The sequence below is a fragment of the Gymnogyps californianus genome, chromosome 6 (genome assembly GCF_018139145.2).
Source record: "Gymnogyps californianus isolate 813 chromosome 6, ASM1813914v2, whole genome shotgun sequence".
NCBI classification, from domain to species: domain Eukaryota; kingdom Metazoa; phylum Chordata; class Aves; order Accipitriformes; family Cathartidae; genus Gymnogyps; species Gymnogyps californianus.
Window position 1 is genome coordinate 32,643,272 of NC_059476.1, and position 22,734 is coordinate 32,666,005.

Here is a 22,734-nt window from a genome sequence, read left to right on the forward strand (position 1 = left end):
AAACAGAGCCACGTTTTGTACTAGAGTTGGTATGGCCATTCCATTCTTCCTCTCTCCTGCCATGCAGGAGCATTGAGAACTCTGTTTCAGTCTCTCATGTGGCAAATTTGAAAGGTATTTTTTTTTTTTTGCAATTGTGGAATGAGTCACGGGTACTTGAAGTTCAATAAATCCCCAGAGGCAGCCAGCTTGGTTTATTTTCAGCTCTGGTGGCCCACAGAGGCAAAAAAATTTTTTTTTTTTTTGAGACATAGAAATGGGATTTTTTCCTTATTATATGTAAACAATCCCCCTAACATAGGGGAGGGAAAAAGTTAATATCAAAAGGGAATGTTTACTAAAATGTCGGCTTCTCGCTGCTGCGGGAGGATTATTAGCATCACTGAATTTCTTCTCTGTTCAAACAATCTATTGCCAAATTTCTCAGAGAAGCATTTTTGTGGTTGCTGCCCCTTGACAGCAAGTGTCTGGGCAGTTTATCTTTTGTGTGAGGACAGTGTTGCAAAGAGAAAAAAACAAAGTGCTGAGTTTCCTGGTGAGGGGGGTGGCAGAAGAACTCCCCTTTCCAGATACGGCCATTGAGTTAGAGGTCTTCAGCAGAAGCATGAGATTAATTGCTTCCTTTCTAGGAATCAGTCTGATATAGCCTGGAGAAATATCTTCTTAGAAAGAGAGGCATTTTTACATTTACTTGTGCATTTCATACATTGCTCTATTACATACAAACATAGATACAGTGGCCTGGCAGTATTAAAGGAGGAAAGTGAGGATGATGTGCTGGTCATGTACAGTGACATCTAGCAATGAAGGGACACAGAAATGACACACTCAAATGGTGCACAATGAGTATAAACGGGTTCATATTATGTCTTAAGTATTGCAGAAGGCTCCATGTAATGTAGCACTGGGAAAATTTTTTAGTTCATTTAAGTTTTATTGCACTACATTTTTTTCTACTTACTTCTTGAATTCATAAAGCTCAAAACAAATTCTGACTTTCAGTATAGAGATCTCGCATTCAGGCTGCAGAAGCGAATTTAGCACTCGATGCAAAAATAGTGCTGTTTTAAAAAAGGATACTTTTAAAATTTATTCTTCGAGGAGAAACTGAAAAAGAATACCTAATTAAAGTGTTTTAAAAAAAAGAGGAAAACGTGTGAGACAACATTTATTTAAAACTTTAAAAACCTAATCTCTTCCGTGGGTTTCATTTTATTTCCATACTATGAAAACATATCCTTCTCTTGTTTCTCCCAGCTTTTTCTAGGGCAGATACTTAAGTAAAAATACATTTTTATAAAGCCATCTGTATATTTGCTCAACCTATTTTTTAATCCATGTTCCTTTACAATGTTTGATGAAAAACTACTGACCATTTTGCTGAGAGAAAATTGTTCAGTTAAAGTTCCGTATTTAATTGCTGAATATTAGAAACACTGCTGTGCACTCTAGCCAGAAGGATGGCTTCCTTATTTCCAACTCCTCTTCTATTTCTACCCATTGTTGTACTGGTTGCCTTCCAAGTGGGGTTTTAAACCTCCTGGTGTGACAAAAAGAAAGAAAAGAAAAGGTCTGGTGACTTTCTAAGAGTCTTTTCTTTTAAGGATATGCAGGTACTTTGGACAGTCCCAGACTTCCTTTCTAGGAACATCTGCCTTCCTTGGATACTCCCTTGCATGACCAGTTTGTGATAATACAGAAGGTCCCACACACAGATCCACATTCCCTCCACCAGTCATCAGATGACTGCCATTTTCTAGGGGTTTTGGTGTTTTTTTTCACTGAGTCCCTTGGCCACTGTCGACATGTCATTTTGTTTCTCTGTGCCTTAGTCACTTAGAAGAGGTGTTGAAAACCCTTTTGTATAGAATGCAGTTTACAGGGGTATCCTTTTCTTTTCCTGTATATTTATATAGCACATAGCATGAACCTTTTTTTGGTTTGATACTTGAGACTGTATACTCAGTAAGTTGTGAACTGTGAAATAATCGTGAAGGTGTGAAAGAAGTTGTGATTTATACCACTGCACTTCAGTCTTCAGACCACCTGTGCTTTCCTGTAAAAAAGTCAGAAAAGACCTAACATGGGATAGTCAAAGTTTTCTCATCTCAGAACTGTTTTATTTTCTGAAAACCAACACACTAACTGTTCAAAATGGCCATAGAGAGCACCATCAGTCCTGGTTTGCACTTTTCAGAGTGCTGTAGACACAAGCTTCAGGTAACTTCTAGTGAATGAAGAGGCTACATACACAAGGCGGGGAAAGAAAGATGGCTTTAAGAACACCCATCTGCTTTGTGCTGGCTTTACACTGCATCGTACACCCGATGAGTACTAAACATAACAGAAACATTTTAAGTCTTGGCAGAAAAACATGCTACTCTTCCTAAGAACAGTTGGGTCATTAGTGGTCATTCAGTCAGACAGGCCGAGGCTGTCTCAAAGCTATTAGTTAGATGGTGAGAGGTTAGTTGTGAGAAAATGTTGTACTCGAGGATCACACTGAGCAATTACTTGGCTCAGCTGTGTGCAGAAAGACAGCCCTCGCTGCAGGGCTGATAGACTGGTGGAAGCCAAAAGGGAAATCAGCACTTCATAAAAGTTAATGACCAAGGATATACTTCTTATGAGTCCTGACAATAGCAGGATTCAAATGCAAAGCACAATACTATTTCCTCTTCCATTGCTCCCTCCCTTTTGGACCAGTCTCCCTCTCTTTTTTATTGTTGTTTCTGTTGGTTTTTAATACATGCATGTGTGAGAAAGCCCTGAATAAGACACCCTCTATCTTTTTCTTCCACTTCACTATCAGATCTGACTCAGCTAGGCCATCCTTTTTCTTTTCTACTTTCCCAGAGGTAGTATCTCGAGCGAGATTAAACATCCTCTTCCAGATGGCCCATTTTTGGTAAGAAAGTTCACGCATGCAGCCGAGCATTGGCAAATCTTAAATCAGCATCCTGCACAGAGGGGAGCACTGGCATTCTGAGTACTAGGCATTTTGACTACTACTATCATATTGTCTATACTGACATTTATTCCAAACAAAGATATTTCTCATGAATGCTAAACACTGTAAGTGTGATTGCCATCTCCCAAAGGTTACAGTGTTATGTTTCATAATTTTATGAGTATTTTATTACTATTATTATAGTTCAAAATTATTAATAAATACTATTTAAGAACAATCATTAAATACATAATAGAAAAGAGATTGTTATCTTTTTCTAAATACATAATAGAAAAGAGATTGTTATCTTTTTCTACTGGCTGGAAACGAGAAAATACAGTAATATCCAATGCAGCTTTCAGACCTGCAGCACTTAAGTATGTAGGTATCTATGCTGAGGACTCAAGACCAACTGTGACACACTAAGTAACAGATTAACAATAACAAATTGTCATGGTTTAACCCCAGCCAGCAGCTAAGAACCACGCAGCCACTCACCCCTGTACCAGCTACTAAGAAGAAAATTAACTCTATCGCAGCTGAAACCAGGACACAAATGTAAATAAAACATCTGAATTTCTTAAAAAAAAAACCAAAACAAAACAACCTTCTCATAATCATTATTAATTTTCTTTCCTTTTCAGGTGCATATATGTCTTTCTATTCTGCCTGGCATATTTTAATGCTTTTCTATTCTGCAACCAGCTCTGCAAATAATACTCATAATTAAGCATTTTTTCAGTTCAGGTAAGTGGGCAAGGCATGTGAGATAAGTTACAGTGTTTGTTATCAAACACAAGGTCGGAAACACAGATTGAGCATTAGAGAGGAGGGCTTAACACTGATGACGGTGCGCCCTGAAAGAAGTGCCCATGCCAGCTTCACAACTAGAAGCACGATGGTTGTGTCTACACAACACAGCCCTGAACTCAGTAAGTCTTCTTGCTGGTTTAAAAAATTAGGATTTTATTCCAAACTCTGTGTGATTCACTCTCTGACCACAGGCAAAACATTTCCTCTCTGTTTTTCATTTTCCTAGTTGTTAAGCATGCCTTTATGTTTCTCATTTTTGAGGCGTTTTGAGCCTTATGGGGGAAAAAATTTCATGGAAACGTTAATACTGAATTTTGATGATTAGGATGAGTGGCATAGGGCAGGAAGAGACCCAAGGAAAAATTCACTTGTAAGTATGGTGCCATAAAGCGGGCTCTGGGATACATAAGCAAGAGACAAATCTGAAAATGGAATAATTCCAATAGAGCTTGTAAGATATAGAATAAATATGAATATACTTTAACTATTCTGCCTTATCAAAACTGCATTTATATTGGAATAAAAAATTATTGTATTGCTAAAGGAACAGTCATAACTGTGAAGAAAAAATGTTGAATTATTATGGCAGACCACACAGCAACAGAGCATTTATGGCTCTGCTCAGGGCAGACTGCTCAGTCAGGATTTTACTTACATGTATTATCATGTAAACCTCCTGTGCCACATGCAGTTCTGCAGAGTTCAGGTGGTGAAAGAGCAAAAGGGGGATAACTTTACTTATTGCTGTGGAAACCTATTTGTCATCCATGTCTGGAATTATTGTCTTTTTACTCGAGAAAAGTTTCCATTAACTCCCCAACATCTTCCCTTCACCCTAATGTTCCTTCCTTCACACATGCATGCACACCATTTTTATTGGAAGATGGGCTTTCATGAATTGTACTACCAAGGTTGTTACTACCTATTGCCATCATTGTGCAGCACCAGATTATCAGGTCAAAATAAATTATAATAGCACGGCACTGTCCCAAAAGTCAAACGTGTGAATAGTAACCCTTTTGTCTGACTACTTCTGGAATAATGCATAAGCTCAGTGGATTGCAAATTAAATATTTCATGACAGTTATATGATTAACTCATGAGATTTTTGAGGTTTTATGGGCAACATGATCAGGTCTATCTTTGTCCTTGTCAAGTGGATGTATCCTTTTCGTCTCCATCTAAGGTTTATTTTGCCACAGGTTCTGCAGTAGGAGAACAAATCCCAGTCTTGACCAGGAAAGGGAAAGAAGGGAAAGGACTATCTAAAGTTTGCTGAGATCTTGAGCTGTTACTCTGCCTCCAAATTTACATTCTTCCATGGTGATACCAAGGGAAAGTACAGCATCAGTGCTGCAAACCTAGCTTGGAGACAGCTTTTGAAATATCAGAAATTTTTCTGCGGGTGCAGATGATATTGAACATATGGTGTTTGAAAGAGTGGCTAACATTGCAAAAGCCTTTGGAATCATCTGATGTTTTATTTTGTGTTTCCCCACCCTCAGTTTTTCAGTCTGTCATATTTTCCTAGTAGCAATATAGTGACCCATTTATGGCAACAACTGCACATTCAACTTGTTACTAGTGATGTTATTTATCATAGTGAAAAGGAAAGATTCACGAATGCAAAGATGAGCCTCAATGTGAGAAAAAAACCAGTATTTATAGTTCATTGTATGGCTGGATTATCTTTCCATAACATGCAAAGGTTACTTGATAGGCACAAGTTGACTGTAGGTGTTCATTGTATGTATGCAGCTTAAGCAAAAGCCTTTTCTTGTCTATGAGTACAGGGTTCTAGATATTTCAGGCAGAGAGCACAACATTTTCTATCATTGATGTGAAATGTCATTCTGAACTGGGAAATGCCATGAAGCATGAAGTGATGAATTACCATGATTTTTGCCAGGCTTAATAATGCACAGTGGCTTCACATTACACTATTTTAACTTGTGCCTGTGTTATTAATTTGGTTAGGAAATGTCTAAAAAGTAAAGCTTTAAAAAATAGTGTTGGCCTGTTTCCCTCTCTCTTAAATTTTGTGCAGGTTTTCTCAACCTTACATTTAAGTGAAAACTCTTCTTTCTTAACTCATGCATTATGGACTTCCTAACTCTCTCCATGCATCATCTGCCTCACACTGAGGGATTGTAGTTGAGACAATTGCATCATACCACAAGTTTGATTTTCTGCTATTTGTTCTATAAACCTCTCTGTTTAAAATTAACATCCTGATCCCAAGGTACCAAAATTCAGGTTTGAAAAGTCTATAAACTTCTGCTTTGGGCTGTACTGAAAACCTGAACATCAGTACTTTGGGGCATTAAACTCTCAGTGTTGACCTTACGTGTCATGAGACACTAATCCAAAACTGCATTAAACCAATCATTCAGATGAGTAACTAATAATTTATTCAGAAGGTGGCAAAGAGACATCCTTCATATTTCATATGTGTCTGTCCATGCTCTGTAGCTAGGCAAAGCTGAATGAGAACTGAAGCAGGATGCTAAGCCTGTGTATCTTTTTCTAATTGCTCGCATCTGCATTTCAGCCAGACCAGTTCAGAGTAAGTATGGCAGTCTATGGGACACTCAGTTTCTGCTCACATCTCTGCAGTCTCAAGTCACCCAAATCAGTTTACAGTTGGGATTGTCTATAATAGCTGGTAGGAGAGTGAGAAACTTCTGTATGCTGACAGACTTCTGCAGGATGTACACATAGTGTATAAGACAGAATTAAAGCAAACCTCGGGAACGGATTAAAAGAAGAGCATTCAAACTCCCATCTCTGGAAAAGGACGTAAAAGCAAGTGAAAAGTGATAACATTATTAATTGAAAGCTCTCTTGCATTCAGCTCATGGGAAGTTCATACATTGCTGAGGGGAGTTTATAGTCAGTTATGGCCTTCAAGTGCTTTTTGGTTATACAGTGCTTCTGAAGTGTTTCAGGGGAAAAAAAAAAAAAAAAGAAGAGCTAAACAAAGACATGAAAAGGGAGGCTTTAAAAAAAAAAAAGCTTTCAAACACTTAAGGAGGGAATGTACCTTCATATTTGGAAGAGATGGAGATGGAAATGTCAAGAACTCAACCCCATGGCAAGGGTCTTCAAAATCTTCTATAAGGAAGAAACTCTTCTCTTGCTCCTGTCTGTCTCACTGAAATCTGAAGGACAGTTTCTGCCTGCAATTTGGCCAATAAGTGGAGATAGTGTGGGATACAGAGTCTTCTCATATTTGGTCAAGCTTTATAACTTATTTAACTAATCTTTGGGTTAATTGATTTGTAAGTGATATTTCAAGCTGGTTTACGTTGCTTGATTGATAACACTATGAACCTAAGTCCTGAGCATGAGCTGCACAGGGCATGGTGGTGAATGCTCCCTAACCACAACATAAGAAACTTGTTGCATGCAAAAATGTTTTCTCTTTTGTGTCATGAACATCTGCTTATTAGGAACTGGTTTGATGCCATGAAATCCTCTTTAACAAGCCATAAAAAGAACTGTCATTTGATTACAAATCTCTGGTTGGTAATATGATAATATCCATTTCATCTCTTGTAGCCAGTTGTTCAAACAGTGATTTAATTCTTTTTTTGCAACAAAGGAATCCACCACTAACAAGATTGCATGAGATTCCAGGCATGGAACACTCTGATGCTCCATGTTCAGCAGACTGAACACTGAGGATGCCACTTTAAACTTGAAAAAGGTTTCCATAATATTCATTTCTTAAATATGGCCACTGGAGATGGGTGGAGGTGACGGCCTTTTGATTTGTATTACAATTCTAGTCACGGAGATGGCCTTGCTTTTAACTTAGAGTCAGCTGGTTGACAGCCTGTCAGCAGTCTGCTTGTTCAGCGTGGTTCTGCTCAGGTTGCCATCACTAGCTGCTACAGCATCAGCAATGAGAAAGTGAAGGGCCAACCTCTGCTTCCTGCAGATGATGCAGGAGTGAGCCAAGGAGACATGCTGAAGTATGCTGGCTCAGCTGGGCGGGATACATGACCCCAAGCCTGCACCAGGGCCTCACCAATACCCTGTAGACAACTGTCCAAGTCAACCAGGTTGGAAAAGTTTGGACAAAATCAGTGTGGGCTGCTGTCTGCCCTTATAAAGCATAGGACAGAGAAAGGTGACCCGAGGTCATTCTACATACAGACAAGTCAGCTTGCTGTTCCCTTAAAACTCTACAGCCACTTGCAGCATGGCTACAAATGGCCTATGGGCAGCATATGAGAGAGAGCTCCAGTGAGTTACTGAGATCTTGGCTCTCCATAAATACACTGATCTTTATATTGGCATGCGCGAAATGTATGAGTATATATAAATATATATATAACAGGTGTGTGCATATATGTCAATGTATATGCCCACAGAAAGTGCTGTACTGAGTATGTCTCTGTGGAACAGAACAAATAGATTGTGGTGGGTTGACCCTGGCTGGATGCCAGGTGCCCACCAAAGCCGCTCTATCACTCCCCTCCTCAACTGGACAGGGGAGAGAAAATATAACGAAAGGCACATGGGTCGAGATAAGGACAGGGAGAGATCACTCAGCAATTACTGTCATGGGCAAAACAGACTCGACTTGGGGAAAAAAATTAATTTAATTTATTACCAGTCAAGTCAGAGTAAGATAATGAGAAATAAAACCAAATCTTAAAACACCTTCCCCCCACCCCTCCCTTCTTCCCGGGCTTAACTTTACTCACGATTTTCCCTACCTCCTCCCCCTGAGCAGCGCAGGGGGACGGGGAATGGGGGTTGCAGTCAGTTCATCACACATTGTTTCTGCCGCTCCTTCCTCCTCAGGGGGAGGCCTCCTCACACTCTTCCCCTGCTCCAGAGTGGGGTCCCTCCCACGAGAGACAGTCCTCCATGAACTTCTCCAACGTGAGTCCTTCCCACGGGCTACAGTTCTTCATGAACTGCTCCAGCGTGGGTCCCTTCCATGGGGTGCAGTCCTTCAGGAACAGACTGCTCCAGCGTGGGTCCCCCGGGGTCACAAGCCCTGCCAGCAAACCTGCTCCAGTGTGGGCTCCTCTCTCCACGGGGCCACAGGTCCTGCCAGGAGCCTGCTCCAGCACAGGCGTCCCATGGGGTCACAGCCTCCTTTGGGTGCATCCACCTGCTCCAGCATGGGGTCCTCCACGGGCTGCAGGTGGATATCTGCTCCACTGTGGACCTCCATGGGCTGCAGGGGGACAGCCTGCCTCACCATGGTCTTCACCAGGGGCTGCAGGGGAATCTCTGCTCCGGCGCCTGGAGCACCTCCTCCCCCTCCTTCTTCACTGACCTTGGTGTCTGCAGAGTTGTTGCTCTCACATCTTCTCACTCATCTCTCCGGCTGCAATTGCTGCTGCGCAGTAACTTTTTCCCCTTCTTAACTATGTTATCCCAGAGGGCTACCACCGTCGCTGATGGGCTCGGCCTTGGCCAGCGGCGGGTCCCTCTTGGAGCCGGCTGGCATTGGCTCTGTTGGACATAGGGGAAGCTTCTAGCAGCTTCTCACAGAAGCCACCCCTGTAGCCCCCCTGCTACCAAAACCTTGCCACACAAACCCAATACACAGATATACAGGATGAACTTTACAACAGCTTACATTATTGCTTTTTAATGTTTTTTTCTAGAGAACTTACATTTTAAAGTCAAGGGTGGAAAAAAAAAGAAGAAATAATAGGATTATTGCAGCTTCTGAAAAGCACTTTCCCCTGCAACCCTTTTGCAGCCAAAATGATACTAAAGGGATTGAAGTAACCTTAACATTGCTCCATAGCAACACCAATCTTTCCTCTTCCTTTCTTCCAGCCAGGCAATGAGATTGTCTCGGGTATTGTCTCACCTATTCAATAACACGGCCAGGGAATGAAGAGGGTGAGAAAAACCCTCAGAAAGTAGAGTAGAAAAGATGAAAATTTTGCCAATGGAAACAAGCAATATAGGGAGGGTGAGCAAAGAGAGAGACTGACATTATAGCCTGCACAGCTTTACTCATGACAGCCTCACAAGGGTGAGCAGCACTGCCCTTTTCTTTCTGTGTGAGCCAGCTGGGGAAGTTATACCTTAACATATGTTCAATGTCCAAGCCATCCTTTATATATACTGTGGGTTTTTCTCCGACTCTTTCCATTTCCCATAAGATTTTATTCAAGTTATAGTGTAATGCTGTAGTTAGTTGCAGTGTAATGGCTTTTGAGCTGAGAAAATAGATGGGTAAAAGACGATAGAAAGCATGTCAAATTGAACAGAGGGGATATGGCTGTAAACAAGGGGGGGATTATCAAATCCTCCTGCCTGAACTCCCACGAAACCGAAGGCAGCTAGAAGGCAGCAGCGATTTTCATTGCTACAACATGGAGGCAGTTATTTGTTGTGTTACTGTGAAGCTACAGCAGAAGAAAAGAAAAGAACATTTCATCTACTCACTTTAAGCATCTAAAACTATGCCTTTGTGAAAACTGCAGCTTGGTTTCATTGTGCTACTGAAATGAACCCAAGATCTTGTGTGACATTTCAAATAACAAGAACAATATATTTCTCCATTACTTTACTTACTTTAAGCACATGCATTTTGTAGTTAATGTAGTTCCCGGTGTTATGAGAGAGCAACGAAAACAAAATCCATGCTTAATGCGCTGAACTTTGACAACAGCAGCTGCAACTCAAAATTAAAATCCACCTCTTTGCTTTGCTCTAAGGGTCTGAACCAGCTTTGGGAAAGTGCTGCAGCGCACTGTGAATGAGGATATCTGAAATGAAAAACGCCTGCACGACTGCCCAAAGGACAGATCAAATGACCAAAAGCAAACAGTGATGTGCTAGGCTGTTTGCTGAGTACTCAGGTGAAATCAGACAAAACCCGTAAGCCTTGGAAATTTCAAGACAAAAGAGAGATACTGAATTTTTATCATCTGCTGCAAGGCACTAATCACGGAGATAAAAGACTCATTTATGCTGGATGACTTGACCCAAAAGCCACAGGAGGCAATGAAGGCAATGAGGTTTCTGCCATTGGTCTCAGAGCACTTTAGATCTGGCCAGAAGACATATCCACTGCAATTTTGGACTAAGTTGTTTTTTGGGCGTTTGGGGTTTTTGGGGGGTTTGGGGTTTTTTTGGGTTTGTTTTTTTTTTCCCCAGACAGCAGCAGTGAACTGAGCATTAGTAATGTGGTAGTAGTAGTAGTAGTAATTAAAAACTGAGTAATTTTTTCTGTGATGTCATGATGTCCTGTAGAAGTTTAACTGCATATCATAATAACCCAATATGTTCAAGTTTTGTTTATTTGTTTTTCCTTTATATCATCAAGGACCTGCCTGGGATTTCTGGCTGAAGTAGGAATTATGCAAAATCTAGTCTGCCTCTGAAGGAGGGTTCATTAGAATAGCCTCTGCTGAGTGCCTGGCAGGCTTCAGCCTCAGCTGCCACTCTGGCTGAGCAAGGTGAAATTCTCTCCAGTGATTTTCTTCAAGTGTCTAATACAGGGACAGTGGGAGAAAAATCCAAGGGAGGAAAGCTGTGCAGACGCTATGATCTTTAAAAGATTATGAACGAGGACTGGCAGAGAGAAAGAGTTACTGGTGCCATACGTGCCTGCTCCCAGGGGATGGCACTTGTGCAAGCACGGACTCACAACTTGAATGTGGAGTCTGCCCACTGCCTGTCCTCCACAGAAGAGGCAGTTTTTTGTCATACAGGGGCCCATTCATGGCACAAAGTCCCTCCTATAGGGATAAATGGCAGCTAGGGAAATGATATGGCTCCACTGAGTCTGAAAATTGACACGTAAAGTTAGTCACTTAAAATGAAAGAAAGTGCCAGGGTTTACAGCTGAATTATGTTCTTATGATGTAAAAGATTATTGATTCGGTTAAATAATAAAGTCACATTACTGAATGTGCTTCTTATTACATGGCAATCACAGTAATGTAAATATCTTGCGGATCTTTGTGCACCATCCACCATTCGTTTCCAATGAGGAGTAGAAGTAGCGGGAGTCAATAGGTCTGAGTCTGCAAGCTTTCTTTCTTTTTGCATTTAACTTTCCATGTATTGAAATGCTCTGAATGCAGATTGAGTTGCTTTGTTCGATATTTGTTATTGTTCCACCTGCGTCGAAATGGGAACAGCAATGGCTTTGATAAATAGATTCAAAGGCAGTCAAAATTCATTGTGCCTTTTCTAAATGCTTTTGTGTCCTCTGCTGGAGTTCTTTTTGATAACCTCTTCCAGCAAGACACCTCTTGAAATCAAAATAGATATATTTCTTGCTTCCATAGAACATCAGTGCAAAATCTTTCATTAATCCAGATTGTCCTATGTCACATATATGTGACATTTTGTCAATGTCCAATTTTTTTGCTTTTTTCCTAAGAGCCCAAGTCTGTTCCTCTCCCATGTTCAGAGATATGGTACTCCTTCTTAAGTCAGTGGGGCCATGTACATGATAACTGAAAGATAATTAAAAATAAAGGTGTCAGAATCTGGCAGTAGAACTTCATTAGCCTTCCAAAGCATACCGAAGAATATTCATTATCACAGTATGAAGTATCATAAATAATTAGCGCTAAACCCACACACGCCAAGTGAATGATCAGTATGACTTCATATTGTGATCAGCTTGCCTGTTTATTTTATTACTGTGCTCATTTGCATGCTCAATATTTTGCCAGATTCTGCCATTCACACTAGTTCTCCCAAAATTTGTGTGAAGAAAGAAAAAGCCACTAAGATTGTCTTGCTATTGTCCTAAATCAGGACACCAACTAACTGTAAATATTTCACTGTACAATAATAGCACAATCTTGCTTTAACTCATCATCAAGCCACTGCACCAAGACTATCTCCCTCCTTTTTTTAACTTTGTTTATGAATGTAGAATGATATTACAAATTACAGCTGTAAAATAAGGCAATATTAACCATAATGTTGATACAAACCTTCCTAAAATGAAAGAAGCAGAGTTTAGAGATGTATATTGTGTGTATAAAGTACTTCTTCGAGAATTCATGTTTGTGCCTGTTCCCTCTTCCTTTTATTCATGTACTGAATGAGTACTCTTTTCTCCCAAGAGAAGAATAGAGTGCACAGGAAAAGGACACCAAAATGACTTACACACACACACACACACACACAGTTTTTACATAAATATGCCTTTAAATTTAGTTCCAAGATCATCTTTGTCAGCAGCCCATGATGTAACTCTCTGAATAATGAAAGAGGGGCAGCATTAGTTTAAAGTGATTGTTGTGTTTGTTCTGTTATTAAGTTTTGATGCGTGGTGCTACAGGGTAATGCAACATGACACAGCTAAGCGGTGAAATGAGTACTATGAAAATTTAAACCGAGGCACGCACCAAGAAGCTGGAAACAGCAGAACATGAAGCGGCTAAGGCATCTGAAAAGCAAACAAATGAACAAAATCATCCGCTCATCCTATTATGCCTACTTTCCTTGCTTCCTCTGCAAATCTCATACACCTGTGCCTGAAATACACCTCCTGCTTTCACCTTCGCGTCAAATTTAATCCAGACATCTCTCTTGGACTATCCTATTTGTTAAAAGCTTGTTGGTGAATTTACCATTACTGACAGTTCAGCTAACTGCAGTCCCTTGATATATCCACAGGACAGGAAAACAGAGCTGCAGCCCGGGTGAAGCGAGACAGGTGTTCAGGGTACTGAAATGGCTTGCTAATCCTCCGCACAGCACAGTGCTGTGCAGCATGGCATAAAGGGCTCGTCTGCATGCTTCATATGCTGCCAAGCTATTTGAATAGTAGCTAAGAGCAGTCCATCTTGCTCTGCTATTTCCTAAATAGTCCACAAGCGTAACAGTAACAGGTTCACCCCAGTCGTGATTATCAGCAAGCTAGTCAGAAATTTTCCCATTCCTTTTTTTGTAAAAAAGATGTAAGTTCGCCAACAGAAATGGGAAATACCAATTATAATAAAATTCCTGATACAGGAAGGAGAAAAACAGTGAAAGCATTTAAAAAATGTTGAAAGATTCCAATTTGTTTTCCATTATAGAATTGGTCATTGTTTTGAAACTGTACAGAATGAGAATAGAAGGTTACAAAATTATCACAGCAGCATAATTCAGTTTACAAGGTGTTTTTTTTGTTTTTTTTTTTTACACCTTCCTAACATTTGGGGATGGGGAAGAAATGCACACAGTCTAAAATATTTTCAGAGGCTCCATTTGGCTCCATAGCTGAGCAGCTGGCAAGAGGCTGCCTGGTTTATATTTCCTGAGAAAACACTAAAATGGCGACTCCCACGGCAGACCCCAACTGATCCCAAGTTTTCACTAGACCAAGTAAAACACAAGGCTGCTAACAGCATGTGCTGAATCGAAGGGAAGCGGAACACAGCCACGCTTCTGCCGCTGGGCTGCATCACCCAGCTGAGGGAAAGCCGGGGCTGCCCCTCATGGAACGAAGTTCTGCCGGAGCTTGGCACAGTTGCATATGAAAGTTTGCTTCATCTGGTGGTGCAGCCTCCCCCAGAAGAAGCAGGTAGACGTTGACAACAAGAAATGTGGGGAAGGAGCTGGCTCTCACATTGCACCCAGGCCTCCCCTGAGTCCCGCTGCCTGGGTTTGGACCATCCGGTCCCGGTCTGCCTGAGCATCATGAGCCTTGCAACTGATTAGGGACTGCGGCATCTCATGCTTAGAGTGGGAAACGACAGTTACACCCCTGAAAGCCAGATGCTTTGGAGCAGACAGAAGTACTCCTTGTGGAGTTTCTGAGTCAGCTAATATAATTCACTGGATTCCACAGAAAACTAAATAACAGTTTTGTGTGTCAGAGAGAGACTACAGGGAACTTGGTTGTCTACAGAAATTCATGGGAGAGATTGTGTTCCTGTTCAGTAGCTCATTTTCAGAAGGTGATTTAGGCACTTGTTTTACTCAATTTAAAACCGTCAGCTTGTTTTTCATAAGAGAAAATAGAATAGGGAGCCTGAGAAGCTGTCTTTTTTTTTCTTCACAATGGCCTCAAGCAGGCCCCTCAATACTTCAACTGGCCTGGGCAGCTTCCCTCAGCTCCCTGCCTACTGTCTGCTTGGGGGGTATATCATAGAAATCAAATCAAAATTTACTGCAAGATTAAAGGCACTGGAGATTAGAGCAAGTTGCAAGGAACCACGGTGCATTAGATTAATGCTCAGACCAATGCTGCTTTGAATTCCACTCCAGCTTTGCAGATTATCAGGGAACAACAGTCAAGTTGAAACAAAGCTGTTTCCTCTTAGAAGCGGACACGCTTGGCTGGAACTTGCTCTGTCACTGTCTGCACTAATCAGTCACTTCACAGTTTGCCTGGCACCCTCTGGGGCTGCCCCACACACATAGCCCCTCCTTCCCCGCTCATTTCAACTTCTTCCCAACTTCTTAGGCTGGTAGGAGAGAGTTTAGAGGGACACATCACTAGATGCAGCACAGAAACTTAGGAAATACAAGGCTAAATTCGAGCACAATGCAAGATTCATTTTGTGAACTTGGTAGCTTGCCGATCTACTTTGTTTCTGAAGGTAGATTTCTCTCTGCCTTTGCATCAACAAAGTCAACAACCTTTAGCTCTGCTCCCTTCCTTTTTTCTCTTCCTATTGTACAATGAAGAAAAACTGACTCAAGGCTAGTGGTAAGAGAGAGCATAGTCTTTAACTATTGCACTTCTGGTATAGCATTTTGCTATCTCCTTTGCTAATAGAGCTGGTAGAAAGAAGAATGAGAGAGGGGAGGCCATTCTCTCCTTGCTCCTTTTCTTTTTCACTACTTTGAAAGTTTTGAATATTTTCACATAACTACAGAGCTAACAAAAACGAGAAGTAAAATCCCTTTTGAAATGTGAAAATTCAGTATTAAAAATGTGATGACAAGACACAAATGTAGCTGTTTGAATAGGTTTGCTGAACAGGGGACATAGGGCTGTTGTATAGTTCCTGCACAGGAAGAATGAAGAAAGCAAAAGGAGCAGGCTGCGGGGAGACAGAGTAGCAGATAGTCTGAGATTCTTTTAATTGAAAATTGAATCCAGCTTCATTCATTATATATTTTTTATGAAACTGTGGAATGAAAAAGAAGAGGTTTCAATGAAACATGGGGCTTCCAGCTTGCTCAAGAATATCACAAAAGCCCTTATTCACTTTCCCTTGAAGCCAAGAGAAACATGTCTTTTCTGGTTCGATTTTCAGCTCTTTGAAGCAGAAACTCACTCTTTTATGTGTCCCTACAGTGCCCAGTGCAATAGGTCTCCTGTCTCAGCAGGGGCTTCTAAGTGCTATTGTAATAAAATTAATTAATCATAATTTTTAATGAACTCCTTAATATTTTCAGTATCATCCTTGGCAAAAAAATGTATGCAGGTTGAAAAGGCATGAAAGTTTAATTTAGAATGTGGTAAAGAGAACTTTTTCCTATAACAAAATCTAATTCAAAAGCTGGTAAAAATGCTGTTCATACTAAGCAGAAGCAGAAAGAGTATTAACAGTGTAACAAAACAGAAATCTAGACTTTACATCTATTTGTAGCATAAAAATTAAGTGTAAGATGGGTGAGATATGCACTAGCATGTAGGGATGCTATTTATGACTTTAAGAAGAGAGAGATGTACTATTATCTAGCTCCATCTGCATGGAAATGAAGGGCCACTCAGAGACAGATGTGTAAATCTTCCTGATGTGATTCCTCCCTACTCTTTTGCAAAGTAGCACTTAATATTGACTTCTGCACTACTATCATATAACCTCTGAGTTAGCTATTGAAATGAAAGGGCCAGTTCAAGTCTCTTACTGGCACTGGTTCAGGTTGCAAATGTGGGTAGACACTGCTGCATCAGTCTGCACTTCAATAAATGTTTTTAATGCTTATTTTTCACAGCAGGAGCAGAAATGAAAAATGAGATTCAATTGTACATGTTGGCAGCTGGGAGAAATGCCAGTATGTCATAACCCCATGTACCAGCCCAGCCCCTTTACTTTGTAAAGTACAATTATCGTAAATTGGTTCAGAGCCTGGCAAACATATCAGAGGCATACATATGCCTCTCTGTAAATATGCATATACAGTATGCATAAATGATCCTGGTTTTCTTATTCTTTCTGGTAGAATAAGTTAAAAGCCTCAATCTGAACTATCCTTTTCCCTCGGCTAGGGCAGATTTCTGTCTGAGATAGTTTCTCTGGGCTTTCCTTAAAGTCAGTGAAGAACACAAATATTGCAGAAGGGGCTCATCTCCCCCAGTGGGAGATGTGAGGCCTGAGCACTTCCCATCTCTCTCCATTAGCTACAGTCCATCCTAGACAGTTAACTGAGACGTAAATATCTTAAACTTGGTTGGATTAAATGCTTGGTATTTGGATGTCTAACATCATTTGAGTTGAATCTTTGTATAACTCCATATCAAAGAGCTACAAATCTGTCTAAAATATGTTGGTTTTATATAGAGAGAACTGTCAATTTTGAAGTCTGCTATCTGTGGTAATTTGCAACGAGAAGAAAGTATTAGGTCCATTGAACAATACAAATACTTGCCTTTTGTAATTTACAGTTGTAAAACACAACAAAAGTTATAGTATAGAAATAGATAAGCTTTTACCCCAGAATTTAATCTTCTGTATACATGACATTAAGCAAACCATATCATAGACTCATAGAATACCAGGTTGGAAGGGACTTCAAGGATCATCTGGTCCAACCTTTCTTGGCAAAAGCACAGTCTAGACAAGATGGCCCAGCACCCTGTCCAGCCGAATCGTAAAAGTGTCCAACATTGGAGAATCCACCACTTCCCTGGGAAGATTATTCCAATGGCTGATTGTTGTCAGTGTGAAAAATTTTCCTCTTGTGTTCAATCAGAATCTCCCCAGGAGTAACTTGTACCCATTACCCCTCGTCTTTTCCATGTCACTCCTTGTAAAAAGGGAGTCTCCATCTTCTTCGTAGCTACCCTTTAAATACTGGAACATGGTGATAAGGTCTCCCCTAAGCCTTCTTTTCTCAAGGCTGAACAAACCAAGCTCTCTCAGCCTTTCCTTATGTGGCAGGCTTCCCAGTCCTTCGATCATCTTTGTGGCCCTTCTCTGGACCCTCTCCAGCCTGTCCACATCTTTTTTGTATAGCGGGGACCAAAACTGAAAACAGTATTGCAGGTGTGGCCTGACAAGCGCTGAGCAGAGTGGGATAATGACTTCTTTATCTCTGCTGGTGATGCCCTTGTTGATGCAACCCAGCATCCTGTTGACTTTCTTTGCCGCAGCAGCACACTGTTCACTCATATTGAGCTTGTTGTCCACCAGAACCCCCAGGTCCCTTTCCACAGAGCTGCTCCCCAGCCAGGTAGATCCCAGCCTGTGCTGCACTCCTGGATTATGTTTTCCCAGGTGCAAGACCTTACATTTATCTTTGTTGAACTTCATAGGGTTCTTGTTAGCCCACTCTTCCAGCCTATCCAGGTCTTCCTGCAGGGTGGCTCTCCCTTCCAAAGTGTCCACTTCCCCACTCAGTTTGCTATCATCGGCAAACTTCGTCAGGGTACACTTGATCCCATCATGCAGATCGCTTATGAAGATATTAAACAGCATTGGGTCTAATATCAATCTCTGGGGGACCCCACTTGTGACAGGTTCCCAGTTTGAAAAGGAATTATTTACCACCACCTTCTGGGTGTGGCCTGTCAGCCAGTTCCCCACCCACCGCACGGACCACTTGTCTAGACTGTAACACATCAATTTCTCTAGGAGGAGGCTGTGGGAAACCGTATCGGAAGTCTTGGAGAAATCCAGGTAGACAATGTCCACTTCTTGCCCCACATCAACCGAGCAGGTTACTTTGTTGTAGAAGGCGATCGGGTTTGTTAAGCATGATTTGCCCTTGGTGAATCCACGCTGGCTTTTCCCAATCATGTGTTTCATTTGACTTGTGATAGCCCCCCGGAGGATTCGTTCCATAACTTTCCCAGAGGCTGAAGTAAGACTGATGGGCCGTAATTTCCTGGATCCTCCTTTAAGCCCTTCTTGTAGATGGGGGTGACATTAGCCTTCTTCCAGTCTTCTGGGACGTCCCCTGATCTCCACGACTTCTCAAAGATCACGGAGAGCAGCCTCGCAATGGCGTCAGCCAGCTCTCTTAACACCCTTGGGTGGATATTGTCAGGGCCCATCGATTTGTAGGGGTCAAGCTCCTGTAATAGTTCGCATACCAACTCTTCTTTCACTGACGGTGGGTCTGTTTTTGCATCAACCTGGATTTTTGTTCCCAAGGCCTGGGGCGCAACAGTGCTGGTAAAGACAGAGGTGAAGAAGGTGTTGAAAACCTCTGCCTTTTCAGCGTTGTTGGTGACTAATTCACCCCTCCTGTTTAACAGCAGGCCAATATTTTCCTTCTGTTTCTGCTTGTTGTTTACATACCTGAAGAACCCTTTCTTGTAGTTTTTGACATCTCTGGCCAATTTCAATTCGAGCTGAGCTTTTGCTTTTCTAACTTCATCTCTGTGTGCCCTGGCAATGCCCTTGTAGTTCTCAATGGGTATTCATCCGCTTTTCCATCTCTGATACGCTTCTCTTTTGGTTTTGAGCACATTCAGAAGCTTGCAGTTCAGCCATATCACTGAACAGAAAATCCCATATGTGAATGACTAAGAGAAACTTTTTTCCTGCAATTATTTCTCAAAAACATCAGCTGTGTGATAAAGCTGTGGGATTAATTAATTTAGCACGCATCTATAATTGCCTTATCGCAATCCCTCTCTCCCAGGACTAATGCTAACGCTCCAAACCTCTAAGCATCTTCAAATGGCAGCTTTTTTCTAATCATAGTATGCCACAAATTTATTTTCTTAGCTTCAGTACATACGGAATTTTTGTACCTACTACATACAGGTACTGTATTTATAGACAGACTGCAAGAGTGCATCGATATTGCCACTACCTTATAGTAGAAACCACTTTAAAATGTAGTTGCTCTTTTCCCATTAATGCTAAATACCATTGGGAAGTTAAGTGCAAGACATATCTTAGATATATAGGTGTATACCTTTCCTATGCCATAGCTAAATCAAAAGATTTGAAACAAGGAGACACCACTGGATCAGCTGCTCTGACCTCATTTAATCAACTTATTCTTTTAGAGAGCCCAGTACCTCATATTTAGTTCCGTAACATCTCCCCAAGACCATCCAGTTCTTAATTTGACTGTTTTAACAGAAATTTACGTTCTTACAGTTGTCTATGCCACTTACATTTTTTATAAACACAAAACACGAGGCAAGAAAGCATGCGTGTTTTTTTTAACCATGAACATTTATTTGCATGAACACATTAGTTTACTTCTACTGTGTTCACATTTCCTGTGTACCTTTTCTAAGTAGGTGAATAAAATGCATCATGAACAAGTATTAGGGACCACTCAAAGAGAGATTTTTGAACTTTTACCTGGATTTAGCAGAAAGATCATTCTGAAGAGTTTAGCTGGACAGAGAACAGACAGTTACCTGGCCTGTTTGAATTTCGCAAATGAAACAAACCCTAAGCCAAGAATTATTCATGGAAATTACTCAACTGATAGTTAGAATAACTATATTACATTCAGGATAATTTCAAACTTATTATAGATAACTGGCAACAAAAAGAATATAAATTATAGGCTGGATTTTAAAAAAATTATTCCTGACAAGAATAATTTTTTCCTTCATGATAAAATGTATACCATGATTTTATTTAAAATACAGGTCTTGGGTAATGTCTGATCCCATGAGTAAGCATAGCAGGTATCAGCAAGCTCTCGTTGAAACTGAACCCATCAACCTGCTCAAAACCATAACTCAGATGAAAGCCCAGCAGTCCTAGCCATGTAGGCCAGGAAAAAACAGTAATTACATTTATTATTTAAGGAAAGGTATAGCGAAGTGATGAGCGTGTCTTGCGGCAGGTATCTGCAGCCTTATGGGAGGAAGCAATGTGTCCTACAGCCCTCTGGCGCCGAGTCTTTTTACTTCAGTAAACGTGCCACTTTGTTTCACCAACATATGTGAGCAGTCTGGAAAAAGTCTGTTGGGGGAACAGTCACTGCAAGTCATCTTGTCTTTCTGGTACCTTAAATATTTTATTTTAATCCCTAACTAAAATATATACGTGATGAGCAAGATAAAGCAAACTCTTTAACAACCTGTCTCTTCTTTTTGGACAAGCAAACCCTGACTTACAACACATGGGAGAAGATAATCAACACTTCCCAAGATGGCCCTTCTTTAAAGTGACATCTTGTTAACATAATTTTTATTCTGGTTTCCAGCAAAACCACAACTTGCACTGTCTATATATGTGTGTCTGTTCCAGTCCGTTCACTAATAATTTTTGGCACTGTTTGGGCAATTTCAAATTCAACAGAGGTAACTTTCAAGTATATCCAGTCCCTAAAAACATTAGTTAGTGACTGTGTCAAATAGAGACAATTACTTACTTTCTGGAGGAAAGTCAGTTACAACTCAGTGTACATTTATCCTGCAAAGTCAGGAACCAACCAGGAAGTCTCATAGGATTCACACAGCAGCTGATGGGCATGTTAGCTACAAGAAGCAAGGGGTGAAGACAAATAAGGATTAGAAGAGCATCAGGTATGAGCTCATAGGAAATCATATTCCACTAGATTATAGAATATCTTATTTTTAAGGACTGATTTTTTAAAGTTTCTTGTACGAGTCTTCCTATCAATTCTTTTAAATCCATTTTTAAGCGTTATACTATTTTTTTTTTTTTCCTGCTTCTGGACCCCTGTTTGCAAAAGTGCCCACTAAATAAGCTTCTGCAGCACTGTAAATACATTTTCTTATGTCTTGTTCCAGCCATAGAGCGGCCTTCAGTCTTCAGTAATGAAAACATGGAAACTTCACCAGCTGAAGTTTGGTGGAAGGAGGAAGAAAGAGAAGCACTGGCAGAAAAAAGTAGATCAGAAGCTGGCACTGACTGCATCTTTGGGAGCAGTGAACAGCAGGAGGAGTGCTCCTGTGCTCCAGCTCCTACGGCAGTCTGCTAACCTTGTCACTCATTGTCCAGGCTTGCTACAATTATGAGGTGGTCTTCAACACTTTTCTATAACCTCATGGTTAGTTTTCCTGTTATTCCTTTAATCACTAACATATTTTACCTCCAAAGAGGGACATGTTTCATTAGAAAATGAAATAAAATGACTAAGTCTCCCCTTCTTGCTTTAACTTTATCAACACCTTGACTTCTCTGGAGCTCTTCTCTAGTCAGAGTGAGAGGGAAGCAAGGGCCCACAATCTGAATAAAAGCTTGTCTTATTTCTTCTTTCCTTTTCTAATCTAATTTTTATTTTTGTAATTCTCACTTTTCCTCAGGTTAAGATGACAGCAGCTTCTTGCCTCGTGTGCTGCAGAACTAAAACTATTTTCAGAAGCAGTAGACTCAAGGAATGAGAAATAACATCTATAAAACTTGTCCAGTTGGTTTACTTGATCTGTGTAATCCTTCAAGGCACCTATTATTACAGGCTTACTGGACTTCCTCAGTCCCCTTGAACATTGCACACTTGCTATCTTTTTTCTTGACAAGAAAACTAGCAGTATAACCCTAGCGGCATTTTTTCTTTCCCCCTTGAGATGTGTATCCTTATAGATTGTACTCTGTGATCCTCTCGATTCAAAAGCATTCCCTGAGTAAATGCTATTGAATCTTGTAGCTACCATGTTACTCCCCCACCATATGAATTTTGTATACAGATCACGGCCCTTTTCTCACCTCTTGCACAAAAACTTGCTGAGAATGAATGTGTGGAAGGGCCATGACATCTCCCTTAGTGCTTATTGTGTTCTCTTTCATTTAGCCCATGGAAGGCTGCAACAACCACAGCTGATAAAGGACAGAGAGAAAATGTGTTACAGAATAAAGCGATAATGCAACAAATATAACTCATGTGAGAGAAAGGATGTGTTATTGCAGGAA

General features: G+C 40.8%; 1 long non-coding RNA gene across 2 annotated transcripts in view; it reads right to left on the reverse strand.

Moving 5' to 3' along the window:
• Positions 1-20,072: 20,072 nt before the first annotated feature.
• LOC127018091 (uncharacterized) overlaps positions 20,073-22,734 on the reverse strand; it is a 288,464-nt gene continuing 285,802 nt past the window's right edge. For both annotated transcript variants that reach the window (XR_007766711.1, XR_007766710.1), the window contains exons 4-5: positions 21,233-21,338; positions 20,073-20,820 (exon numbers count right to left, since the gene is read on the reverse strand). This is a non-coding gene — a long non-coding RNA (uncharacterized LOC127018091). The remainder of the gene's footprint in view (positions 20,821-21,232; positions 21,339-22,734) is intronic.